This window comes from Schistocerca piceifrons, chromosome 6, assembly GCF_021461385.2.
Source record: "Schistocerca piceifrons isolate TAMUIC-IGC-003096 chromosome 6, iqSchPice1.1, whole genome shotgun sequence".
Lineage (NCBI taxonomy): Eukaryota > Metazoa > Arthropoda > Insecta > Orthoptera > Acrididae > Schistocerca > Schistocerca piceifrons.
Genome location: NC_060143.1, coordinates 574,467,232 through 574,484,685, shown reverse-complemented (window position 1 = coordinate 574,484,685; position 17,454 = coordinate 574,467,232).

Sequence of the window (17,454 nt, the reverse complement as noted above, 5' to 3'; positions counted from 1 at the left end):
ACACTTTTTTCATTTCAGTGTCATTGCTCTAGAAGATTAGGACAGAACTGAGGGAAAGTCTACCAATGCTGCATGCAGATCAATACAGTGAGAAAGATTTCAGAGTGCAAACCATACAGAAATAAGTTTTATGGTTAACTTACCCCATGTCAGTTCTATGTCAGTTTATAATCCATCTGGTAGCTCAGTAACTTCACACGTGGGGACTTCCCCCGTGAGACTCACCATTCTTTGGCAGGTTTGTGCTTGGCTGCCACACAGCCCCAGCCTTTGCAGCCCTTCCAAGCTGCCTGCCTATCCTGTTGCTATTCTCACCCTCCCTTGGGGATCATGTCTGTGGTGTTTCTGGAAATCTCTTCTGCATTTTCAGTAGCTGATATCAGAACAGGTTTCCATTGATTTTCATTCCTTTTTTCTCTCTTCTTCCCCTTCTCCTATGCTTCCTCTCCTTCAGCATTTGAGGTTACTCTTTCTCATTGTCCTCCCTGTGCGCTCCTGAAGGCGAGCCCCTGCATCTGATTTGTAACGGGTGACCGGGTAACGTGTAATTCCCAGCACTGGGTCAACAGATAGGAGTTGCGTGAACCACCTCGTACAGGCCAGGCCTAGGGATGGGTAACTGCCTGAGCTGCTACCTTTCCAAACTGCCAGTTTGTCCCTCCCTATTTGGGAGGTGTAACCTGAGGTGCAAACAGTTACCTAAGGCGGGTGTGCCCCCTCTGATGGGGTGCCCCCAGTCGGAGGGAGGTTGCTGTCACACACACTGGCAATCACAGGGGATTTTCTTGCAATGAGCCAATCATCATCTTCACGGGCAATGTCTACTAAATGTAAATGAAATGAGGCTAACGATTCACAGACACTCCCAGTTGCTCCGCTGTTCCCCATGGATTTACATATTGAAGATGGCCAGTCCTTTGCTATGGTAAATCCGTTTATTAGTCAGAACGGTTTCGATGCAATTGTCAGTCCTGTGAAATTGTGCTCTCATTTACGGACTGGCACTTTGCTTTTGGAGACAATTTCTGATTCTCAAGCAAAACTGTTTGTAGCTTTCCTCCTCTACAGCTATTCTGTTTGTGTTGAGGCCCATTGAATGCTAAATTCTTCCTGTGGTGTTATTTACATTAGGCTATTCAACGGTCTGACCGAGGCAGAAATCCAAACGCACCTTTCTGATTGGCATGTCATTGCAACCCATCAGGTGATGAAAAGAAAGTAGCTACATTCTTAGTGCCCACCTGCACTCTTTTTCTCACTTTTGATGGAGTGGTGCTTCCATCAAAGATCAAAGCAGGCTATGAAGTTATCACAATATGATCGTACACTCTGAACCTGATGCGCTGCTACCAGTGCCATCGTTACAACCACACTGGTGTCCTGTCGACTCCCAGCCAAATGTGAAATCTGTGGTGGGAATGAATAGGGATGTCCACCTCCTCCTCCCCGCTGTATCAGTTGCAATGGAGACTGTGCTGTTGGCTCCCAAGATTGTCCCATGTATGTTGATGAGTGGGCCATCCAGAAGGTTTGAGTGAAGGAAGGAGTGTCTTACCCAGTGTAATCTTACCCTCCTACACATCACCAGTAGTTTTTCTGTCTCTTCAGAAAGATTAATTGCTTTACTTTTTTTTACTTTGTGTGTTCCAGATGACCACGTAAATATTAAGAATGTCTGTTGTGTGGTTTCTGACTGCACTGTTTTTCTTTCTTTTCTTTTTTTTTTATGTCACATTCTTCTCCATCACACTGACTTTTCAATCTCCACTTCCACAAAACCAACAACTACATTGTTATTGCCAAAATTAAAAACACGTCCATTTCCATGAGAGACATGCCCACTACTCTTCACATTCTGTGGTACTAACAGTTTTCCAAAGAGTTTACAAAACAAAAGAGTTTACAAACTTCCTTGACTAAAGAAGAATCTTCACCAAGTTACACGATTATTTTATAAATGAGCCCAGAAATAAATTTAATAAATATTGTCAAATTGTGCAAATAATAATATGAATTTTAAATATGCCAGATATTTTTTAATTTCAAATCTTTCTAAAAGAAGAGTAATTTTAACTGTACATACAGAGTTGGTACATATCAATTGTAACAAATTAATTTCTTTTTTATTCGTCTTAGCCTGAAATATAATACATTGTATACAAAATTATATGAAATTATTTTAGTGAAGCAGCTGAGAATATTTTGACCTATACAAGATTCAGAAATATTCCTGGTATTGGCTATTTCTATAAATAAAGGTAATGTTAGAGAGGAGTGTCCCATTACACCAGTCACTTGCAAGTTGTTGGCAAGTATGAAACCCTGCTTTCCACCATCTGGCACTTACAGTACTGTTTTTGCTACATCTCATTCCACAAAGGACATGGACACACAGATATGTGACCTCTAATTCAGCACTGTGGTTGTAAAATTCCCCAGGTCATGATAGCATCCCTCTCTCCTCCTCCAGCTGTACAAGCCTCCAAACTTTTGCCACATGGGGCGATGTCGCCTGCTACACAACCAGCAGGCCAGAAAGGACAGAAGGAACACTCCCGTGAAGACTTCCTACGTCACCGAGCGAGGTGGCACAGTGGTTAGACACTGGACTCGCATTCGGGAGGACGACGGTTCAATCCCGCGTCCGGCCATCCTGATTTGGGTTTTCCGTGATTTCCCTAAATCTCTCCAGGCAAATGCCGGGATGGTTCCTTTCAAAGGGCACGGCCGACTTCCTTCCCCATCCTTCCCTAATCTGATGAGACCGATGACCTCGCTGTCTGGTCTCCTTCCCCCAACAAACCAACCAACCAACTTCCTACGTCCCTCCAGCCAACCAACTCCTAAGTCTTCCTCTGCCAACCAGAAAGGCTCCAAGAAATCAAACAAAGGCAAATGGTCTTCTCCTTTGTTGACTCGGAGGTTCTCTACGATGGTGTCACCACGTCATACCCTCGCCCTGCTGAACACCATGTTGTCAGTGCACACCACCAACTATTTTTCTGCCCTGTACTGTACAGACTGACAGAAGGTGAATGCCTACACCTCTGTAGATTTCATGGAGCAGGGTCCTCCAGCCTCTGCACCCTGTAGCAGTGAGGCTTCAAAGGCTGGCACCCAGCAGCCACCAAGGTGACACCCCTTCATTTTTTCCTCCACACCTTTCCTCCTCATGTTTCTCCTACAGTGGAACATTTGTAGCTTTCGATCCAACAAAGAGGACTTACAGCTCCACCTGGAATTGCAGTGTCCACTTCTTCTTTGTCTCTAGGAAACACAATTGCCTGCTTTCTTCCCAGTTCAATTTGACCTCTCCCCCTCCCTCCCCACCCCACCCCCTCTTCACCCAAGATGATGGCATTCCATCTCATGGAGGTGTCATGCTCCTCATCTAGGGTAACATTCATAGTCAACCCATTCCCTGACTGCCTGCTTCAAGCTGTTGCAGTCCACATTTTCCTTCCTCACTTCTCCTTTTTCATTTGTACCGTTTACATCCCACCATCATTTTGTGTCACCGGGGCAGACTTTCTCCAGCTTATTGGGTAACTCCCTCTCCCCTTTCTGCTGCTCAGTGACTTTAAAGCACACCATCTGCTTTGGGGTTCTTCCAGAACGTGTCCAATAGGTGTCCTCTAGCCTGACCTTCTCAATCAACTTAACCTCTTCTGCCTTAACATGGGAGCACCCGTGTTCATTTCAGACTCCACACACAACTATTCCCATCTGGACCTCTCCTTCCACACTGCCCATCATGCCCATCAAATCAAGTGGTCCATTCTCTCTGACACGTACTTGAGTAGCATTTCGTGCTGTCCATTTGCTGACTCCTACCACATCTATGAGCACACACAAATGGCAGCTTTCTAAGGCCAACTGGAGGCTTTACTCCTCCCTGGCATCTTTGGATGAACATTTACCCCATCGTGATGCTCAGGTAGAATATTTTACAAATGTTATGCTTACCAATGCAGAATGTTCCATTTCTCACATATCCTCTTTACTGCACTGTGTCCCAGTGCCTTGATGGACTGAGGCATGCTGCAATGCAATTTTCATACTGAGATGTGCTCTGCATTTTTTACCATCATACTACAATGGCAAACTGCATTCATTATAAACAGTTGAGTGCTCAGTGTCATTGCATTCTTCAGGGTGGCAAAAAAGCTATCTGGATTTCCTTTACTAGTTCTTGCAAGAGTTCCACTCCCTCCTCCATCATGTGGACCAACCTCCGATGGCTCTCTGGGACCAAGGTCCATTCCCAAATTTCCTGCCTGACAGTAGCTGTTGACATAGTAAACCCTATTGCTATCTCCAACACCTTGGGTCGCTTTTTTTCAGTGATTTCAAGCTTCACCCACTATCACCCTGCCTTTTTCCATCAGAAATGAGTGGAGGAGGCCCAGGTGATACCCTTCACTTCTCAGAATTGTGAGTACTGCAATACCACCTTTACTATGAGGGAGATAGATCATGCTCTCTTGATACTGATCCTCTGCCCCAGGGCCAGATGATGTTCACATTCAGTTGTTTCAGAACCTTTTTCTTGTGGCCAAGCACTTTCTCCTTCATACATACAATTGCATCTGGGCAGAGGTCATGTTACACAGATGCTGGCGTGAAGCCACTGTCATACCCCTACCTAAGCCCAGTAAGGACAAACACCTTCCATGTAGCTTCTCTCACCAGTTGTGTTTGCAAGGTAATGCAACATAAGATTCACGCCTGTCTGGTATGGTGGCTCAAGTCTCACAGTTTACTGATCACTGCACAGAGTGGATTCCGAGTGCACTGTTCTGCAGTTGACCGTCTCATCTCCTTGTCAACCCATGTCATGAATAGTTTTCTGTGGAAATATCAAACTGTGGCCATGTTTCCTGATTTGGAGAAAGCCCACGACATCTGCTGGAGGACTAGTATCCTCCATACTCTCTGCATGTGTACATAAATATAAAAAAAAAATCGGAAGCATTCAAGACTGGTAATCACTGGATCGTCTTGTATCAGTCATTATTTTTTCGTTTTTTTTCCCATTCTGTTCAAATACCTACATCATTTAAATATAAAACTCATCAAATGTGTGCTAATTAACACATATCTAATTGTCATTTGTAGAAAAATGCACGTTTACATATTTCTAATTACATGTCGCACACAAATATCCAGTTTTCATTCCAAACATAAATTCTCAAGTACTAACATTTGGTAAAGGATCATAAATAAAAATATGTTAAATTTAAAAAAAAAAAATCAGTCAATTTTGTCAGGAATTTTTGATAGTTGAAATGACTTGCTTGAGTAGATAGATAGTTTAGTGCTGAACTTGATGTAGAATAGATATAAAAATATACAAAAATCCAACTGCTGTACGGTCTCCTTGTCAGTAGAGAGTCATTTATAGAAGCCAGACAATGCTGTTACGCATCTTCTTCACAAGAAAGATGGTCCAATATTCTGCAGTTAGCTCCTTTATCAACAACTTTTGAAAATGTAGGAAGGGAGGCAATGGGTTTACTATTAGGTCACTTGCTTATCTCCACTTTCATAAATAATTGTTACTGCTGTATACTTCAGTTATTCAGAAAATATGCTTTGCCATGAAATCTGGCTATGAAGGTAACGTGAAGGTGATGCTACTGAATCAGCACAAGATTTTTGTATCATCATACTCAGAATAAGGACTGCTTTTCGATCACCTAATTATTTTTGTAAGCTCTTCGACATATGATTTGAAATAACAAATTTCTGGTGGAGGAGTATGAATTGCCTGTCTAAAAGATATTCCACATCAGTAATCTGTCCGCACAAATCAAACTGTGTAGACAAATCATGATGTGCAGACTGTAAATCTGGTACACAGAATGTGTTGTGCAGACCAAAAATCTTGTGCACAGAAAGTATTTGAGTCAATTTTTTGTTCAGTCAACAGAATTCTCATTTAATGTTACATCTCAGTTGCACATTTTTAGTTAGATGACCTGTTTTGACCACACTGGACTGTCTTTATATCTAAGTAGGCTGGTCTGCTCAGAATCACATATCACAGTACTGGAAAATGTTCTGAGTAGACAGGACATGTTGCTCACACAACTGCTTAGATCTGGAGATGATAGATTGTGATCAAAACATGTAATCTAATTAACAATGCTGAGACAGAACAATAAATGAGAATAACTTAATTATCTAAACAGTTGTCAAATCTTTCAAGATGATTATGGCAACTATAGTGTTTGTTCAGTCTCGTGCAAGTTATTCTAACACTGCCCCACAAGGCATAAGCATGCACGGGTGCCCCTCAGATTGCGTGCAGGCAGGTGTAGATAGTATAAGCTACCCGCCAGGTGGCCCTGTTGCACTCATTCTGGTCATGCACGAACCAGTTGGCCAACCCCGGAATTGGGCATTTGGCCACTGCAGAACTGTTGCGCAGGCTCTGGCCCAGCTGCCTGCAAGGCGTGCGTTTGCTCACACCTGCTCACATGTGTCTTCCTCGCTGCCTGCCTGCCTGCCTGTCTGCTGGTGGGCATGTGAGCTGGAACAGCCGGGTGAAGTGCTTGTCTTTTGCCTGCCCACTGAATCCTAAAATGGATGATATGCATCAATGCTCTAGAGTGTGCATTGCAAAATTTATTGAAATATTGCAGATATCACATGCTTGTGAAAAGTCAAGAGTAAGGAACAGTGATCAGGATAGGAAAGCAGTTGCTTAAAAATCTTCACTAAAGAAAGTAAGTGCACATGATCCTGCGGTAAACAAGGAAATGGGAATAAAAAAAGTCAAATTTGTTGCAGTCTGTTTACCACAAAGAGTTGAGAAAAGTAATGAGATCTGTTTGATATGGCCCTGTGGATGAACAAATATGAAAGCCATGTTTGTGAATTTTTTTTACCCCTTGCTCTTAATGATTGATCAGGAAATAGCGAGATGCAGGAGGCACGAGGTTAAGGATAAAATTGGAGAACTGATGTCAGAGGAAATGGAGTACAAAGAGCAGAGATGGTCAAGATTTCAGCTTGGGGCTGTGCCTCGGAATGAGTGCCAAAGTACTCAGTCTCACTTCACATTTCTCCCACTGCCATGCCACACTGTCTGAGCGTGAGAAGGGGGAAAAGGGGAAGATTGCAAATGTGCTGCATTTAAATGACAGTGTAGTTGCACTGCATACAACTTGTTTTATATCTCTCATTTCTCAACAATATAGATCATTTATGGCTTGATGGAGACATAATATCAAACAATGAAAAATCCAGGATGTAATGCAACAATATTCTGAGAAGGAAAGTTGCTACTGACCATATAGCCGAGACGCTGAGTCACAGATAGGCACAACAAAAAGATCATTTATTTTATTTTATTTTATTTTATTATTTTATTTTACTTATTTCTCTCCTTTACTGCTACTTCTCCCCCCCCCCCCCCCTCCCCATCTCTCCCCAGCCATCCGCCCAACTTGCAGCGTTTTTGTGTGTGTGTGTGTGTGTGTGTGTGTGTGTGTGTGTGTGTGTGTGTATGTATGTGTGTGTGTGTATGTGTAAAAATATCTTTCACACCAATATGTCGATCAAAATGTTGTAGCAATTTTGCAACTCATGATGGAGACTTGAAAACTCTATCTGAGGAAAGCAATGTGGAAGACCTAGACAGTTTTAATGTAAAAATATTTGTTATTAAAACTAGAATTACCTTGCAGGTCAATCAATTACATATGCAAAAGGAGAGACCTAAAAAGACTGAGGGAGCATTGGTGGAATAGAGGGCTGTGTAGTGCTGGAATGGGAACAGAGAAGGGGCTGATGGGTAAGGACAATAATGAAATGAAGAATGTCTTGTTGTGAGGTGGACAGACAGCTAATTAGTTATCATAACCACGTAGAATGCTGCACAGTGGTTACAGCTTAGCTCTTAGATCACATGATTAGCTTCACAGGTATCCCTGCTTTCGATGGGATAGGTGATGTTTGCAACCAGACTGGAGCAGTTGGTGGTGGGAGAATGTATGGGGATGTGAAACAAATACTAACAAAGAGATAGAGGGGCTGGCCAGTACTTACCTCAGCTCAGTACAGCCGATAGATACACATAAAACAGAACTGAAAATTTACATTCCTAGCTTTCGGAACTTTGTTCCTTCATCAGGGAGGAGAGAGGGGAAAAAAAAGGGAAGAAGGGAAAGTGGATTCAGTTACTCACAACCCAGGTTATGAAGCAACAGGGAAAGGTAAACAGGGAGGGTAGCAAGGATGGAGGCATGGTTGTCAGAGGGAAGCCAAAGATATTCTACTGTAAGTACTGTGCCAGCTTCAAACCAAAGAGGATGCATACAGAAGTAAAGTATAAAGATAAACACAACTATGTAGGATGAAAAGATGCGTGAATGGCTAAAGAGGAAAGGGAAAGAGGAGAAGACTGAAGAGTGAATGGGAGTGTGGTTCTTTAACGTAGGTTCAGTCCAGGGGGATGGCGGATGCCACATATCACCAGTCCCAATTCAGTCCTAAACCTCTCATCCAGATCCCTCTCTCCTCCAGAGACATCTGTTCTATCAAAAGGCTTAACCTTTAGCCCCACACCTAAATTCAACCACACTGCCCTGGTTAAAGATCTCCTCTCATTCACCCGGAACCTCAACTGGAAATATCACTTCACTACCCAAACACAGCCCCCAAGCACTAGACCCAGTGTTGAACCCTGTCTAGAACAGTTTCGACTGCCTTCTCAAAGGGATCCTCCTCCCCTCCCCCAAAACCATCCCTTGCAGACATTTCAGGAATTCCTCACATCCAGTGTTGCCTCCCAGTCCTTCTTGAAGAACATCCCGACAACCCCCAACATCACCCCAGCTGAATCCCGTGCCATTAAAGAGCTGAAAATAGACCACTCTATTGTCATCCTCCCGGCGGATAAAGGCTCCACAACTGTCGTACTTGACCGTGTGGAGTATGTGGCAGAAGGACTGCGTCAACTCTCTGACACCTCAACCTACAAAGCTGTTACCCAGGATCCCATTCCCTCCATCCAGACTGAGCTGCAAAAAATCCTAAAAATCCAAGGTCCCTCACAAGGCCTCACAACGGCTTCCATAGACTTACTCACTCCACCTGAGCCACGTACCCCTACCTTCTACCTATTACCCAAAATCCACAAAGAGAACCATCCTGGCCGTCCCATTGTAGCAGGCTTCAAATCCCCAACCGAACGTATCTCAGCTCTGGTAGACCAGCACCTACAACCTATCACCCGCAGACTCCCATCCTACATCAAAGACACAAACCACTTCCTAGAACGCCTCAAATCCATTCCCACTCCTCTCCCACCTGAAACCTTTCTTGTCACCATAGATGCTACATCCCTTTACACAAACATCCCACATACCCATGGTCTCTCTGCCCTTGAGCACTACCTCTCCCAACGCCCACCCGAAGATCTTCCAAAAACCTCGTTCCTTATCACACTTACCAACTTCATCCTCACCCATAATTACTTCACTTTTGAAGGCCAGACCTACAAACAAATCAGGGGAACGGCCATGGGAACCAGGATGGCTCCCTCCTATGCCAACCTCTTCATGGGCCGCATGGAGGAGGCTTTCCTGAAGACCCAACAGCTGCTTCCCCTGGCCTGGTATAGGTTTATAGATGACATCTTTGTGGTCTGGACTCATGGTGAAGAAACACTCCTTAATTTCCTCCATAACCTCAACTCCTTTTCGAATCTGAATTTCACCTGGTCCTTCTCCAAAACCCAAGCCACCTTCCTGGATGTTGACCTTCATCTTGTTGAAGCTCACATCCACACCTCAGTCCATATCAAACCCACAAACAAACAACAGTACCTTCACTTTGATAGCTGCCATCCTTTCCACATCAAACGCTCCCTTCCCTACAACCTAGGTATTCGTGGCAAACGTATCTGCTCCAGTGACGAATCCCTCAACAACTACACCAATAACCTGACCAGTGCTTTCCTCTCCCGCAACTATCCTGCAGACCTTGTCCACAAACAGATTTCCCGAGCAATACATTCCTCCCCATCCAACAACAATGTTCCTACCCCCAGACCACACAGAAGCATCCCCCTTGTCACCCAGTATTATCCTGGCCTCGAAAACATCAACAAATTACTCCGCCAGGGATATGACTTTCTCAAGTCAACCCCTGAAATGAGATCATCCCTTGACAAAATTCTCCCCACACCACCCAGAGTTGCCTTTCGTCGCCCCCCTAACCTCCGTAACATCCTTGTTAAACCCTACAATATTCCCAGACTACCTTCTCTACCCAGCGGTTCCTACCCCTGTAACCGACCCCGCTGCAAAACCTGCCCCATGCATCCGCCCACAACCACCTACTCCAGCCCCGCTACTGGTAAAACATACACAATTCAAGGCAGGGCTACGTGTGAAACTACACATGTCATTTATCAACTGACGTGCCTGCACTGCACAGCCTTTTACATCGGCATGACAACAACCAAACTGGCTGAGCGAATGAACGGACACAGACGAACTGTCCGCCTAGGAGATGCCCAATACCCAGTAGCGGAGCATGCCCTCCAGCATAATTCTAGGGACCTAGGAACCTGCTACACCGTATGTGCCATTTGGCTTCTCCCACCCAACACCAGTTCCTCTGAACTGCGGAGATGGGAACTTGCACTCCAACACATCCTTTCATCCCGCCATCCCCCTGGACTGAACCTACGTTAAAGAACCACACTCCCATTCACTCTTCAGTCTTCTCCTCTTTCCCTTTCCTCTTTAGCCATTCACGCATCTTTTCATCCTACATAGTTGTGTTTATCTTTATACTTTACTTCTGTATGCATCCTCTTTGGTTTGAAGCTGGCACAGTACTTACAGTAGAATATCTTTGGCTTCCCTCTGACAACCATGCCTCCATCCTTGCTACCCTCCCTGTTTACCTTTCCCTGTTGCTTCATAACCTGGGTTGTGAGTAACTGAATCCACTTTCCCTTCTTCCCTTTTTTTTCCCCTCTCTCCTCCCTGATGAAGGAACAAAGTTCCGAAAGCTAGGAATGTAAATTTTCAGTTCTGTTTTATGTGTATCTATCGGCTGTACTGAGCTGAGGTAAGTACTGGCCAGCCCCTCTATCTCTTTGTTAGTATTTGTTTCACATCTTATATGAGATTTTCCATTAATCAATGTATGGGGATGGACAAAGATATTGTGTAGGTTCAGTGGGTGGTAGAATATCAGTGTGGGAGGATGGGAAGGGTAGTGGGTGGGACATTTCTCATTTCAGGGCATAATGAGAGGTACTCAAAGGCCTGGTGGAGAATGTAATTCTGTTGCTCCAGTCCTGGGTGGTACTGTGTCATGATGGGCGTGCTCCTCTGGGGTCAGACAGTGGTGAGTGAGTGGAAAGATAAGGCACAGGAGATATGTTTTTGTACAAGGTTTGGAGGGTTAATTGTGATCCTTAAAGGCCTCAGTGGGACCCTCAGCATATTTTGAGAGGGACTGCTCATCACTACAGACATGACAGCCGTGGGTGGCTAGGCTGTATGGAAGGGACTTCTTGGTATGGAACAGGTGGAAGCTATTGAAGTGTAGATACTGCTGGTGGTTGGTAGAACTGATGCCAACAGAGGTACTAATGTAGCCATCTTTGAGATGGAGGTCAATATTGAGGAACATGGCTTGTTGGGTAGAGTAGAATCAGGTGAAGCAAATGGGGGAGAAGTTGTTGAAGTTCTGGAGGAATGTGGATGTGGTATTCTCACCCTCAATTCAGATGGCGAAGGTACCATCGATGAATCTGAACCAGTTGCAGGGTTTTGCATTATTAATGATTAGGAAGGATTTCTCTAGATGGCCCATGAATAGGTTGGCATAAGATGGTGCCATGCGGGTGCTCACAGTCATACCTCGGATTTGTTTGTAGTTTATGTCTTCAAAGGAGAAGTAATTGTGGGTGAGAATATAGTTCGTCATGGTGACTAGGAAGGAGGTTCTAGGTCTGGAATCTATTGGATGCTGGGAAACGTAGTGTTCAATAGTGGTAAGGCCATTGGCATTGGGGATGTTGGAGTAAAGGGAGGTGGCATCAATAGTGATGAGCAGGGTACCATGCAGTAAAGAAAAAGGAACTGTGGAGAATCAGTGGAGGAAATCATTGATATCTTCATATAAGAGCATAGGTTGTTGGTAATAGGCTTAATGTGTTGGTCTCACAGTAACCAGCCACAATGGGGCATTCTGAGTGGTTGGGTTCATGGACTTTAGGAAGCATGTAGAAGGTAAGAGTGAGTGGCATGGTAGGGGTGAGGGGGGAAATGGGCCCCAGGGAGAGGTTCTGGGATGGGCCTAAGGATTTGAGGAGAGACTGGAGATCCAGCTGGATTTCTGGAATGGGGTCACTATGGAAGGGTTTGCAGGTGGATGAATCTGACAGCTGGTGGACTTCTACTGCCAGGAAGTCGCAGTTCAAAACAACAGCGGTGGAGTCTTTGTCAGTAGGTAGGACTATAAGGTCAAGATCAGTTTTTAGGTGGTGTATTGCTGTTCTTTCTGTGGATGTAAGGTTAGTTCGCATTTTGACGAACTTGGGAAATGATGGTGAGGCAAGGTTTGGGGTTAAGAAATTCTAGAAGTATAGCAGTACTGATTTGGGGGCAGTGGGGGTGGATCACAGTTGAATGGAGGAGTGAACTTAATCAGTCAGGGTTCAACATTGCTCTTTGGTTGTGTCTGATTGGTAGGACTGGTGGCGAAAAAGTGCTTCCACTGTAGTAACCAGGAGTAGGAGAGGAAGTCTTTAAGAAGTTGTGCATGACTGAATATGGGAGTGGGACAAAAGGTGAGGCCTTTGGAAAGGACTGATACTTCTGTGGGGCTAAGGATTTTGGTGGAAAGGTTGTGTTTTAGGTCTGTTTAAGTTCTGGATTCTGTGTGATGTTGGGATTGAGCTTTTGAGAATGGAGTAAAGACAAGGTTATGAGTGAATGTGGGGAAGTTTGGAGGTTGTTGCAAAGGTGGGGGATAGTGGTAACCCAGGCCAGGTGTTGGAAGTGAACAGGCTGGAGAGTTTTTTGAGGTGCCATTGTGAATGTTTCTCTAGTTTCACAGAGGGAACAAAAATCACCTGTCCCATCAAGGGCAGGGCTACCTGTAAAACCAACCATGTGATCTAAACACTAAGCTCCAATCATTGTGCTGCATTCTACATGGACATGACAACCAATAAACTGTATGTCTGCATGAATGGCCACTGACAAATTGTGGCCAAGAAACAGCTGGACCACCCCATTGCTGAGCACACTGTCTAACATGACATTCTTCATTTCAATGACTGCTTCATAGCCTGTGCCATCTGGATCCTTCTCACCAACACCAGCTTTTCTGAACTGGACATGTAGGAACTCTCCTTGCAGTATATCCTATGTTCCTGTCACCCTCTTGGGTTCAGCCTTCGTTAGTCATTGTCCTTACCCATCAGCCCCTTCCCCTTTGCAATTCCAGCACTACACAGCCCTCTGTTTCACCAATGCACCCTCAATCTTTTTACCTCTATCTTCTTCCACCACCCATGCCTCCCCCTCCCCCCACCCTCTGACTTACCTCCCGACTGCACCTAGCTGTCATACCCTGTCTCCACCTTGTACCTGTATGCTCCCACAAGCAGCACTTTACTGTTCCCCACATCTACCATGCTATCCCTCCCCCTCTCCACCCCACCCTATCCACCACCATACGCCCACCACCCAGTTGCCTGTCCCATTACGAGCCTCTGCTTGCAATCTGTGTTCTGCTGTCAGAGATGGTGGTTATGTGTGTTTAAGTTGCATTTGTGTATGTGTGTGTGTGTGGGGGGGGGGGGGGGGGGGAGAGAATCATGTTTGGTCTATTTTTGACAAAGGACTTGTTGGCCAAAAGCTCATTTTCTGACAGTCTTTTTGTTGTGACTATCCATGACTTAGCATCTCCACTAGTATGTTGAAGTAGCAACTATGGTTTTCACAATATTGTTACACTCCTTTTGTTTGGTATCATATTAATTTGGCATCAAGCTCTTGACATATTCCCTATCAACCTCCTACTCTCACTACTCTGTGTAACTAGTTCAGTAATACCATTAAAATTTTGAGAAGTGCTCTTGATACCAGAAACATTTCATACTAGGTACTGAATTTGGCATACTTTAATGACAGAAAACTTCCCTGTCAAAGTCCACTCACTACAGACTGTCAGTAACATGATTTCACAACTCCCCTCCAATTAGCCATTGTTTTCAGATTTAATATGATCAGTGTGATAATATATTTTTTCTCATTTTGTGTATTACTAATATTAACCATGATTTTTAATGTTGACACATGGTTCCCATGCTCTACATGCACAACTGTGTATGCATCACTTGAATCTGATCCACACAGTTGTCGGACTCGAACTAACTAATGCATACTAAATCAGAAGGAGCCAAAACACTTCTATATTTACATGATGGGGCATCTCTGTGCCACCTGTGTGCTCTGATCTGGTAGAGATAAGTAAGGGCAAGATTCAGTACCTAGAACCTGCACTGATATCTTTACCCTTACATCACACATTCTATTTTTTTCCAAAATATCACAAATGAGGGACAGTCAAAAAATAACAAAAACAAATGTATCCCTTTGTTACTCAATGAAAAACAAAAAAAAATTAGTTAAAGTGGCTCCAAGATCCACAACTCATAAAGAAATCTTAATTACAGACAAAAACACAAAATAGCAATGATACCCTCTTACCTCAACCATAGAGCAAAAAATTTCTGGCATTGAAACAGGGAACACATCACAGTTTCACTGACCTGACTTATCTTTACACACAAATATTTTGCAGTGGCTTTATAAAGTTTTCATAACACACGTTATTATTAAATGACTCTCACAGTTATAGCTTCATCAACAATAGACACACACACACACACACACACACACACACACACACATCACCATCATCATCATCATCATCATCATCATCATCAGAGTTTTCCAGAGATGCTGGTCAGGCCTCAATGAAACATCTGAAAGGAGTTGACCGTGTCACCAAACCAACAGTTGGGATGTCAAAGTACACATTTGACGGATGTATACTTTTTCTGGGATGGTGTAACCCAGCAGTGGTTTGAGAACAATGAAGAGAATTGGGTGATAATCGGCAACAAGTCCACTTAGCAGAAGAATAATTGAAGAACAGGATCATGTGTTATGAAGAAATGACACAATTATACATACAGAATGTTTTGGCACTATGCTGCATTGTGAATCTTAACGTGACAAAAGCCTAAAAGATTTCACACTTGATGAAAGGAGTCACAGAGGACAAGTACCAAGCTCTGTGGTAAAGGATTTCACAACAAGCAAGGAGTTCATCAAGAGCTGCCAGTGAGTTGAGGAAATACAACAGAAAAAGCATTAGACAAAAGAAGTATGTCTGACTACAGCATATAGTCCCCATTGCAGTTGTGGAAGATCACCGTGAACTCACCTATCTCATACACAGATACTAAGAGAACAGATCCAGCAATGTATGGCAGCCAGAAATGTCAGACAAAGTGCACCAGAGATAACAGCCACAAATGTTGACCCCAAACATTGAGAAGATATTTCGTAATGATGTGGAACGAGTCAAATTTTCCAATAGTGACATAGTTAATTTAACAACATACTTAAGTTAATACAACTACTTTTTTTTTTTTAATTTCTTTTATAATTTTTTTGTTTGTTTGTTTTTCTTAATTTATATCTAAAAATTCCTCTATGGAGTAGAAGGAGTTGTCATTCAGAAATTCTTTTAATTTCTTCTTAAATACTTGTTGGTTATCTGTCAGACTTTTGATACTATTTGGTAAGTGATCAAAGACTTTAGTGGCAGTATAATTCACCCCTTTCTGTGCCAAAGTTAGATTTTATCTTGAATAGTGAAGATCATCCTTTCTCCTAGTACTGTAGTTATGCACACTGCTATTACTTTTGAATTGGGTTTGGTTGTTAACAACAAATTTCATAAGAGAGTATATATACTGAGAAGCTACTGTGAATATCCCTAGATCCTTAAATAAATGTCTGCAGGATGATCTTGGGTGGACTCCAGCTATTATTCTGATTACACGCTTTTGTGCAATAAATACTTTATCCCTCAGTGATGAATTACCCCAAAATATGATGTCATATGAAAGCAATGAGTGAAAATAGGCGTAGTAAGCTAATTTACTAAGATGTTTATCACCAAAATTTGCTATGACCCTTATTGCATAAGTAGCTGAACTCAAACGTTTCAGCAGATCATCAATGTGTTTCTTCCAATTTAATCTCTCATCAATGGACACACCTAAAAATTTGGAATATTCTACCTAGCTATACGCTTCTGATTAAGGTCTATATTTATTAATGGCGTCATACCATTCACTGTACGGAACTGTATGTATTGTGTCTTATCAAAATTCAGTGAGAGCCCGTTTACAAGGAACCACTTAGTAATTTTCTGAAAGAAAGTATTGACAATTTCATCAGTTAATTCTTGTTTGTCAAGTGTGATTACTATACTTGTATCATCAGCAAAGAGAACTAACTTTACCTCTTCATGAATATAGAATGGCACGTCATTAATATATATTAAGAACAACAAAGGATCCAAGAATGACCCTTGTGGAACCCCATTCTTGATAGTTCCCCAGTTTGAGGAATGTGCTGATCTTTGCAAAGAAAGAAGATCAGTGCTCTACAATATTATGCTGCATTCTGCAACTATTATATTGCATGATATCAACCACCAACTGTCCTATTTGTGCCAGCCAAATACACACTACTATATCTTACCTATGAGACAAATCCAATCATCATGCCTAGGACAAATTCATTCCCCAACACCTGACAGCTGTTCCTCATTGCCATATGGAGATACCAACCACTTGCCTGAATGCTGAATTCAGAAAAACAGTGAAGTAACCATCTGTGGAGGTGAGGCCACCAGAAGTGAAAATTTTCCACAGACAACAGTCACCAAGATGACAGTAAATCTCATCAACAGCCAACCTGTCTAATAACTTTTTCTGTAAGCTCACAAGCTTTTGTCGTCAGCTAAAGAAGAGTATGCCATGTGACAGTAAAGCGATTGTGCTGAAGCTCTCAAATGGGAAATATGTCCAGCCAATAGCAACATATATTGCAAGAATAATTAACAGTGATGGAGCATAGCCCTTTGTATTTATCATTTTATCAGATTGCAGTCATAATGTTATTCTCAGATGGAACTTCTTGCAGGAATTACAAGCACTCATGAACTGTGTAAGATCAGAGCTCCATACTGACAAAGACATTTCAGCAAGCACGCATCACAATTATTGCTGTGTGTGGTTGTTTATCATTGAAGACTTTGTTATCCCATCATGATCAGCAAGATGAGTCACAGTCATTGGCCTACATGTTGACTTGAAGTGTAGAGACT